We start from the raw sequence: 9,032 nt of genomic DNA, 5'->3' as shown, positions 1-9,032 counted from the left end.
AGCTGTGTGACCTGAACTAGTAACTAAGCTCTCTGAGTCTTGGTTCATTCTACAAACGGGAATCATAACATCTGGAGCCAGATGAAGAGACTTCGATGCTCATAGTTATGCAGAGCACCCTAGCTCTATATCTGAAAAACTGAAATAATACTAAATGTAATGAAGAAAAATATTCTGGTCTTCCCCATGTTGGCTACAATACAGATATCCTTTTCAAATGAGCCATCAAATAACCACTTTTCTCCAATCATTTTTGCCAATGCTTTAAATCCTTATCTGGTCACAGGAATCCAGTGCTACCAATCCAGGCCTTTGCTTTTATTTCAATTATTTCAAAGATTTACACCTGTAATCCCAATACTTGGGAGGTTGAAAAAGGAGGATCACAGGTTGCAGGAGAGCCTCAGCAACTTAGGCCATTTGCATCTTAGTGAGATCCTGGGTTTTTTTTAATATTTATTTATTTATTAATTTATTTATTTATTTATTTTGTGGTACTGGGGGTAGAACCCAGAGGCTTTCTACCTCCAGGGTATACTCCCAGACCTATTTTATATTTTACTTGGAAACAGGGTCTCACTAAGTTTCTTAGTGAGAGCCTCACTAAGTAGCTGAGGCTGGCTTCGAACCTGTGTGATCCTCCTGTCTCAGCCTCCCAAGTGCAGGGATTACAAGCATGCGCCAACACGCCCAGCTCGTGAGACCCTGTTTTAACATAAAAAAAAAAAAAAATAGGGCTGAAGACAGGCATGGTGGCAATCCCAGGTTTTGGGAGACTGAGACAGGAGGATCGCAGGTTTGCAGCCAGCCTTAGCTACTTAGTCCTCTGCAACTTAGTGAGACCCTGTTTCAAAATAAAAAATAGGGCTGGAAGTGTAGCTTGGAGGTAGAATGCCCCCAGATTCAATCCCTAGCACCAAAAAATAAAAATAATGCTGAGGATGTAGCTCAGAGGTAGAACACCACAGAGTTCAATCCCCAGTATCACAGATAACAAGAATAGACTGTAGTGCATAATAGTATCTAATGCAGTGACTGTCAAAGATAAAATGTGAATATTTAGTTAGTTAATGCCTGATCTTATTTATTTGCTACATTTAAAATTTTTTATTTTTAGCCGGGCGTGGTGGCACATGCTTGTAATCCCCTCGTTTGGGAGGCGGAGACAGGAGGATCTCACAGGTTCAAAGCCAGCGCTGACTCAAGAGACCCTGTTTCCAAATGAAAAAATATAAAAATAGGTCTGGGAGTATAACCCAGAGGAAGAAGGGTTTCCAGGAACCCCAGTACCACAAAAAAAAAAAATTTATCTTTGACTGGACTCAGAAGTAGAAGCTCTTGGGGACAGTCTGCGTCTCTTGGCAATCTGCTCCTGGTGTTTTTCTTTGGCTTCCTTCATTCTCTTGGCCAAAAGTTTAGCATATTCTGCAGCCTCTTCCTTATTTTTCTTAGTACGCTGTTTCTTCAGAACAATACGCTGGTGTTTATGTTGCAGGACACGTGGAGTAACAAGATGCTGAATCTTGGGTGCTTTGGTCCTGGGTTTCCTACCTTCCTTGTTTACGGGCTTTCTGACAACATACTGGTGGACATCATCTTCTTTGGAGAGACTGAAAAGTTTTCAGATTCTGCTGGCTCTTTTGGGCCCCAGGTGATGAGGCACAGTAGAATCCGCCAGTCCAGGAAAATCCTTCTCTCTTTTTTACAATAACCAAGTCGAGAACACTCAGCTTGGCATCCACAGTGCAACCCCAAAAATCTCTTGCACGTTTTTTCTCCAGTTCTTGGTCTATAACATGAATTCCCCTTACTCAGTAGTAGGTGAACACAGCCATGGGTGAAGACAGCCTGCTTCATGAGGAAACCTTGTTGTTCCCACTACTGATTCAGACCACACAACCCTTCCGTTCTTCACCCAGAGTGTCAGTGGCGACTCCCGTGGCCATATGCTTCTCATAAGGAGTATGAAGTTTGCGTTCATCGTCTAGTTCACTGAGTTTCTGGCAGCCAGTGGCTGGGAAGGAGATATTCAGCTTCATCTCGGTGCGGCTCCAGAATGTGAATCTTTATATGTCATACATAAGAGTCTTATCCCCTCAACATGCTTGTATCCATGTTATATACAGATCATTATGCTCTTTGTTTTTTTGTTTCGTTTTGTTTTGCAGGTCTGGGGATGGAACCCAGGGGCATTCAATCACCAACTATACCCCTGCCCTGTTTTTTATTCTTTATTTTGAAACAGGGCCTCACTAAGTTGTGGAGGGCCTCACTAACAATCCTCCAGTTTCAGCCTCCCGAATACTGGGATTACAATCGTGCGCCACCACACCCGGCTCATTATGCTCTTTTTTAACAAATTTTGGTGTCAAACTTTAAACAGACTGATTTATTAAAAATATATATTTGCAGCCGGGTGTGGTGGTGCACGCTTGTAATCCCAGCATTCCGGAGGCTGAGACCAGAGGATTGCAGTTCAAGGACAGTCTCAGCTACTTAGTGAGGCCCTTTGCAACTCAGTGAGACCCAATTTCAAAATAAAGAATAAAAAATAGGGCTGGGGGTGTATCTCAGAGGTAGAATGCCCTGGGTTCCATCTCCAGTAATGCAAAACACACACACGCGCGCACACACACACACACACACACACACACACACACACACACAATTTGCAGTGTTAAGAATTGAACCCAGGAACTCACATAGACTAAGAAAGTTCTCTACTACTGAGAAACACCCCTGACCCAAATTTACTTTCTTCTTTACCACTAGAAATGATCTACTAATAAACCTCTTTTATTCATTGAAAAAAAATTATCAGTCCCATTCTTTTTTTTTTTTTTTTTTTTTGGTTGTACTGGGGGTGGAACCCAGGGGCTTTTCTACCTCCGGGCTATACTCCCAGACCTATTTTATATTTTATTTGGAAACAGGGTCTCACTAAGTTGCTGAGAGCCTCACTAAGTAGCTGAGGCTGGCTTTGAACTTGTGTGATCCTCCTGTCTCAGCCTCCCAAGTGCTGGGATTATAGGCATGTGCCACCACGCCCAGTTTATCAGTCCCATTCTACAAATATGTATAAAGTACCTTCTGAGTCAGGTGCTATGATACGTGATAGGCACTGTTGTCTGAAATTAATTGACTATTACAATTCTCTTAGAAATGTTCAACCCTAAATCGGATGTGGTGGCACTCACTTGTAATCCTAGTACTTGGGAAGCTGAGACTGGAGACGTACAGGTTCACGGCCAGCTAGTGAGACCCTGTTTCCAAATAAAGATAAAATAGGGCTGGGATGTAGCTCAGAGATAGAATTCCCTGGGGTTCAATCCCCAGGACTACAAGGGGAAAAAAGAAAAAAAGAAATGTTCAACCCAGCCAGGTACAGTGGTGGCTTATAATACCAGGGTTTGGGAGGCTGAAACAAGACCAGCCTCAACAACTTAGTGAGACTGTGTTTCAAAATAAAAAATAAGGGCAGGAAACTGGACATGGTGGTGCATGCTTGTAATCCCAGTACTTGAGAGGCTGAGACAGGAGGATCACGGGTTCTCAGACAGCCTCAGCTACTTAGTGAGGCCTTTTACAACTTAGTGAGACCCTGTTTTAAAATGAAGAATAAAAATAACGCTGGGGGGGTATATCTCAGAGGTAGAATTCCCCTCAATTCAATCCCCAGTGCCACACATACACATTAAAAAAAAAAAAGCAACAACAACAACAAGAAAAAACTGGGTGTGGTGCTCATGCTTGTAATTCCAGTAATTGGGAGGCTAAGACAGAAGGATCACAGGTTTGTGGCCAGCCTCAGCTCCTGAGGCCCTTTGCAACTTAGTGAGACCCTGTTTCAAAATAAAGAATTTTAAAAAGGGCTGGGGATGTAGTTCAGATGTAGAATGCCCCTGAGTTCAATACCCAGTACTGGGGGAAAAAAAAGAAAGTAGGCATGGTGGGGCACACTTGTAATCCCAGTACTTGGGAGAATGAGGCAGGAGGATTGCAGGTTCGAAGCCAGCCTCGGCAATTTAGTGAGGCTCTCTGCAATTTAGTAAGATCCTGTTTCCAGTAAGAAATAAAAGTGGGCTGGGGGTATAACTTGAAAGTAGAATGCCTCTAGGTTCAATCCCCAATATCCCACCCAAAATAAAATGAAATAAAATATAAAATAGAAAGGACTAGAAATGTAGCTTAGTGTTATAAGACCTCTGGGTTCAATCCCCAGTACCAGAAAGGAAAGAAAGATTTATTTAACCTTGACTTTCAGAAAACCACAACCTGTAAGTGCTTCTCAAACATTTCCAGAGGAGGCCCACTTCGGACTTGAGAACTTAATCCCTAGGTATCTGGAAATTCAGCAATAGGTGAGCCATACATGCTGAAAAATTATCTTAAAATTTCATAATTCAGCCAGCCATGGTGGCACATGCTTGTAATCTCAGCATTTGGGAGGATGAGACAAGAGGATCTGGGTTTACGGCCAGCCTCAGCTACTTAGAGAGGCCCTTTGCAACTCAGACCCTGTTTCAAAAATAAGGAATAAAAAATAGGGCTATGGGTGTAACTCAGAGGTAGAATGCCCCTGGTTTCCATGCCCAGTACTGCAAAATAACTCATAATTCAGTCCTTCCTTCCTATTTTATAATACCTTCTTTTTTGCCATCCAGTGGATGGCACATATTTTAACATTATTTTAGCATTAAATTAAGTAACCTGTGAGCCAGGCGTGGTGGCACACACTTGTAATCCCAGCATTTGGGAGGCTGAGACTAGAGGATCGCAGTTTGCGGGCATCCTCAGCTACTTAGCGAGGCCCTTCCCCCTTCGCAACTCAGTGAGACTTTGTTTAGAAAATAAAGAATAAAAAATAGGGCTGGGAGTGTAGCTCAGAGGTAGAATGCCCCAGGGTTCCATCTCCAGTACTGGGGGGGGGGGGGGGGGAAGTAACCTGGAGTGGTATAGATGCCTGGAATCCCAGGCTGAGACAGGAACATCACAGATTCGAGACCAGCCTCAGATAAGCTGAAGTCCTTGACTTACTTGACTGAAAAAATTCAGCACTTGACAGCCAGGGAGAGACATTGAGATTGACTTAGGGAAGAAAATAATACATATGCAAGGAGACTGGGAGCATCCCAGGAGAGATGCCTTTGGTGTAAAGTGAGGAATACACATTCAAGGGCGAATGCTGGCCATCTCTAGAATGAGATGTATTTTGAAGGCTTATGGCTCCTTCCCCTCCTCCCCCTTCTCTTGTGCTTTGTGTGTAGGAGGTTTGGGGGAATACTGGGGATTGAACCTGCTGGCACACTATCACTGGGCTACTCCCCCGGCCCTATTTTATTTTTACTTTGAACAGGTCTGCCTTAATTGCTGAGGTTGGCCTCAAACTTACAATCCTCCTATCTCAGCCTCCCAAGCACTGGGATTACAGGGATATACCACCACACCTGGTTATAGCTCTTCTTTTAGGTGAAGGGTGGGTATAAAAAGGTATATGAAGATGACATCAGTCCAGAGATAACAGGAGGGTTTATGGTGATTCATCATCTTCTGGACCCTAAGGCTGATGGTGATCTTTATTGTCTGGGCAATAGATTAGCTGGGAAGTCCCCTAAATTATGGGTTTCTCAATCTACATCATATCTTTCTTGTTTAAACTGTTTACTGGTAGGATAATTAACAGTACACAAAGTAATTATCTTAGAGTTAATTTCCAGTAACTTTAAGATTGTGAATAAAAATTTGGAAATTTCCCAGAAATTTGGGGCTGATGGGCCTGGGAGAAAGAACTGGCTTGGGAAGTGAAGGTCTGAGAAATTTCAGTTTGATGCTTTCTTAATAAAGTTACGTTTTCCCCATCCTTCCTTTATGTCTCATTTCTATTTCTTTTTTCTATCCTACCCCAACATGGTTCCAAAACTTTGTTATTGTTGTTTTTTACTATACAGTGAGCCAGACAACAGAGGCTGAGGCAGGAGGCACATGTTTAGGGCAGCCTGGACAATTTAGCAAGACCCTGTCTCAACAAAACAAAAACAAAAACAAAAACAAAAAATGTTATATCCAGGCATGATGGTACACACCTGTAATCTCAGTACTTGGGAAGCTGAAAAAGGATTACCTCATCTTTGCAGCCAGCCTCCACTACATAGAGAGGCCCTCTGAAACTTAGTGAGACCCTGTTTCCAAATAAAAAATTAAAAAATAGCGCTAGTCATGTAGCTTGGAGGTAGAATGCCCCTGAGCTCAACCCCCAGTATCATACACAAAAATTAAGAACTATTTACTTATTTTGTGGTGCTGGATTAAACCCAGGGGCATTCTATCTCTGAACTATACCCCCAGTCCTATTTATTTTTGTGTGTGGGGGAGGGTACTAGAGATTGAACCTAGGGTCATTCTATCTTTGAGCTCCATCCCCAGCTCCTTTTTTTTTTTTTTTTTATGGTACTTTCTTTCTCTGGACTATACTCCGAGACCTATTTTATATTTTATTTGGAAACAGAGTCTCACTAAGTTGCTGAGAGCCTCACTTGGTAGCTGAGATTGGCTTCAAACATGTACGATCCTCCCATCTCAGCCTCCTAAGCGCTGGGATTACAAGTGTGGGCCCAACGCCCGGCTCCCAGCTCCATTTTTTTATTCTTTATTTTGAAACAGGGTCCTACTAAGTTTGCCAAGACTTGCTGCAAACATGCAGATCCTACTTCTCAGCCTCCCAAGTACTGGGATTACAAGTGTGTTCCACCACACTGAGCTCTATTTTATTTTTTATTTGGAAACAGGGTCTCACTAAATTGCTGAGGTGCTTGCTAAGTTCTTGAAGCCCATCATGAACCTGTGATTATACTGTCTTAGCCTTTCAACTACTGTGATTATAAGCATATTCCACCATGCCCAGCTTCAAAATAAAACTTTAGAGCGGAGTGTGATGGTGCATGCCTGTAATCCCAGTACCCGGGAGGCTGAGACAGAAGGATCACAGGTTCGAAGATAGCCTCAACAAGTAGTTAGACTCTTGTCAATCTAGGGAAACCCTGTTTGCAAATAAATAAAATTGGGCTAGAGGTGTAACTTGAAGGTAGAATACCTCTGGGTTCAATCCCCAGTACCACAAAAAATAAAATAAAATAAAATAAAAATAAATAAAATTTAATAAGGACCAGAGACATGCTAAGTGATGGAGCACCCCTGGGTTCAATCCACAGTACTGGAGGGCCGTGGGAGGGGGAAGAAAGACAAGAAAAAAAGAAAGTTCTGAGAAGGAATTCATAGGATTTACCAGAGACTCTGTGCCAAAACAAAACAGAACAGAAAAGCAAGGGTGGGCTAGTACTCCTCTGTGAACAGCTTTCTCCAGTTCAGCAAAAACATTGCTTCTGGCCTGTGTGGTGGCTCATGCTTGTAACTCCAGTATTTGGGAAGCTGAGACAGATTTGAGGCCAGGTTTGAGGCCAGCCTTCCGCAACTTAGTGAGACCCTGTTTCAAAATAAAAAATAAAATAGGGTTGGGGGTATAACTTGGAGGTAGAATATCCCTGGGTTCAATCTCTAGCACCACGAAACAAAACGTGGTTTCTTGTGTTGTACATGGATGCTCAGGAAGTATTCACTAAAGGATTTCAATAGTCTGCTGGATGCTTTCCCTGTCTCAGTGCCACCACCAAGGCTTGGCACAGCCTCTCAACCCCACTTCCTCCTAAGACAGGAAGTCGATCAAGACATCACCATCCGGCACGCAATCCACCCGCCAGGGAGCGCAGACTGGCTGCCTCAGAGCCAGGTCCCCCCTTTAGAGTGAGTGTCATGCACCCGAGGTGATTGAGATTATGATTAAAACACCGTGGGTGGCATCAGAAAATCTTTTCACATGGAGCCCAGCGAACTACACAATGTTTAAACATGCTTGGCAGAGGAAAACGCCAGTAACAGCCACTTCGGTAAATGTGCCATCGTTTATGCCCAAGTCCACTATGTTATTCACGCACTGTGTCGTGGGCTGTTTTCCGTCCACAGTAAACTACACATCTTGGCCAACTCTTCATCCTTTGCTTCTTAGCATTCTCTTTTGCTCATGCAATATGGTGGTTTGCTGACGCTTTGAAAATCAAAAGGAAACATTGTGCGGCTTTTTTCTTATTTTCCTTCAACATTGAAACCTCTTCTTTCCTATTTACTTGTCTGAAGGCAATTTTCTCCTGCCACTGAAGCTGGACTTGAGTGCTAATCTTAAGAATTTAAGCAGATTTAGGATGGAGGAGATAGCAAAGAGGTGAGTACAGAAGCCAGATCGCAGGTTGGATATTCTAAGAACAAGCAGCAGGAAAATGGTTGAAAGAAAACTCATCAGTGAAAAATTCATGGTGAGAGGAAAAAGCAAGACACAAGTGCTATTACTTTAAAAGGTTTCTCTAATATGTTTCACATTTAATGCCCTTTAAATAAAAGCCTAATGTTTCTGGCAAATAGACCCAGCAGATAGACCACTGGTCTGCAGGCAAGGATCTTTTCAGGACCCGGCACAGGAAGATTGGAGATCAGGGTGGAAAAAATTCAGGCTTGCAGGGCAGGTGTGGTGGTGCGAGCCTTAGCAATTTTGCAAGACTCTGTTTATAAATAAATAAATAGATTAGATAGATAGACAGACAGACAGACAGACAGACAGACAGACAGACAGAGCTGGGGGTTTAGTTCAGAGATAGAATGCCCTAGGGTCAATTTTTAGTACCAAAAGCCAAAAAAGGGCCTGGAGAGTAGTGCAGAGATAACCCTCCAATCACCAAAGCCAGGTGTGGTGGCACACACCTGAAATCCCAGTACTTGGTAGGCTGAGACAGGAGGATTGCTAGACACACCTCAGTCATTTAGTGAGACTCAGCAACCTAGCAGGGCACTGTTTAAAAAAGAGGGGGGCGGGTGCTGGGCATAGTGGCGCATGCTTGTAATCCATGTGCTTGGGAGGCAGAGACAGGAGGATCATGCAGGTTCCAAGCCACCCTCTCTGGCTTAACAGACCCTGTTTCCAATTTAAA

At 43.2% G+C, this 9,032-nt stretch overlaps 1 pseudogene across 1 annotated transcript; it reads right to left on the bottom strand.

The window, feature by feature from the left end:
• Positions 1 to 1,306: 1,306 nt before the first annotated feature.
• LOC308273957 (small ribosomal subunit protein eS6-like) lies at positions 1,307 to 2,039 on the bottom strand (annotated as a pseudogene). The gene has a single exon. The product of its transcript is annotated as a small ribosomal subunit protein eS6-like (transcript).
• Between the last annotated feature and the right edge of the window lie 6,993 nt (positions 2,040 to 9,032).

Source organism: Muscardinus avellanarius, assembly GCF_963383645.1.
Source record: "Muscardinus avellanarius genome assembly, chromosome: 15".
Lineage (NCBI taxonomy): Eukaryota > Metazoa > Chordata > Mammalia > Rodentia > Gliridae > Muscardinus > Muscardinus avellanarius.
The sequence above is the reverse complement of the archived record's forward strand: the minus strand, read 5'-3'. Positions and strand labels throughout refer to the sequence as shown.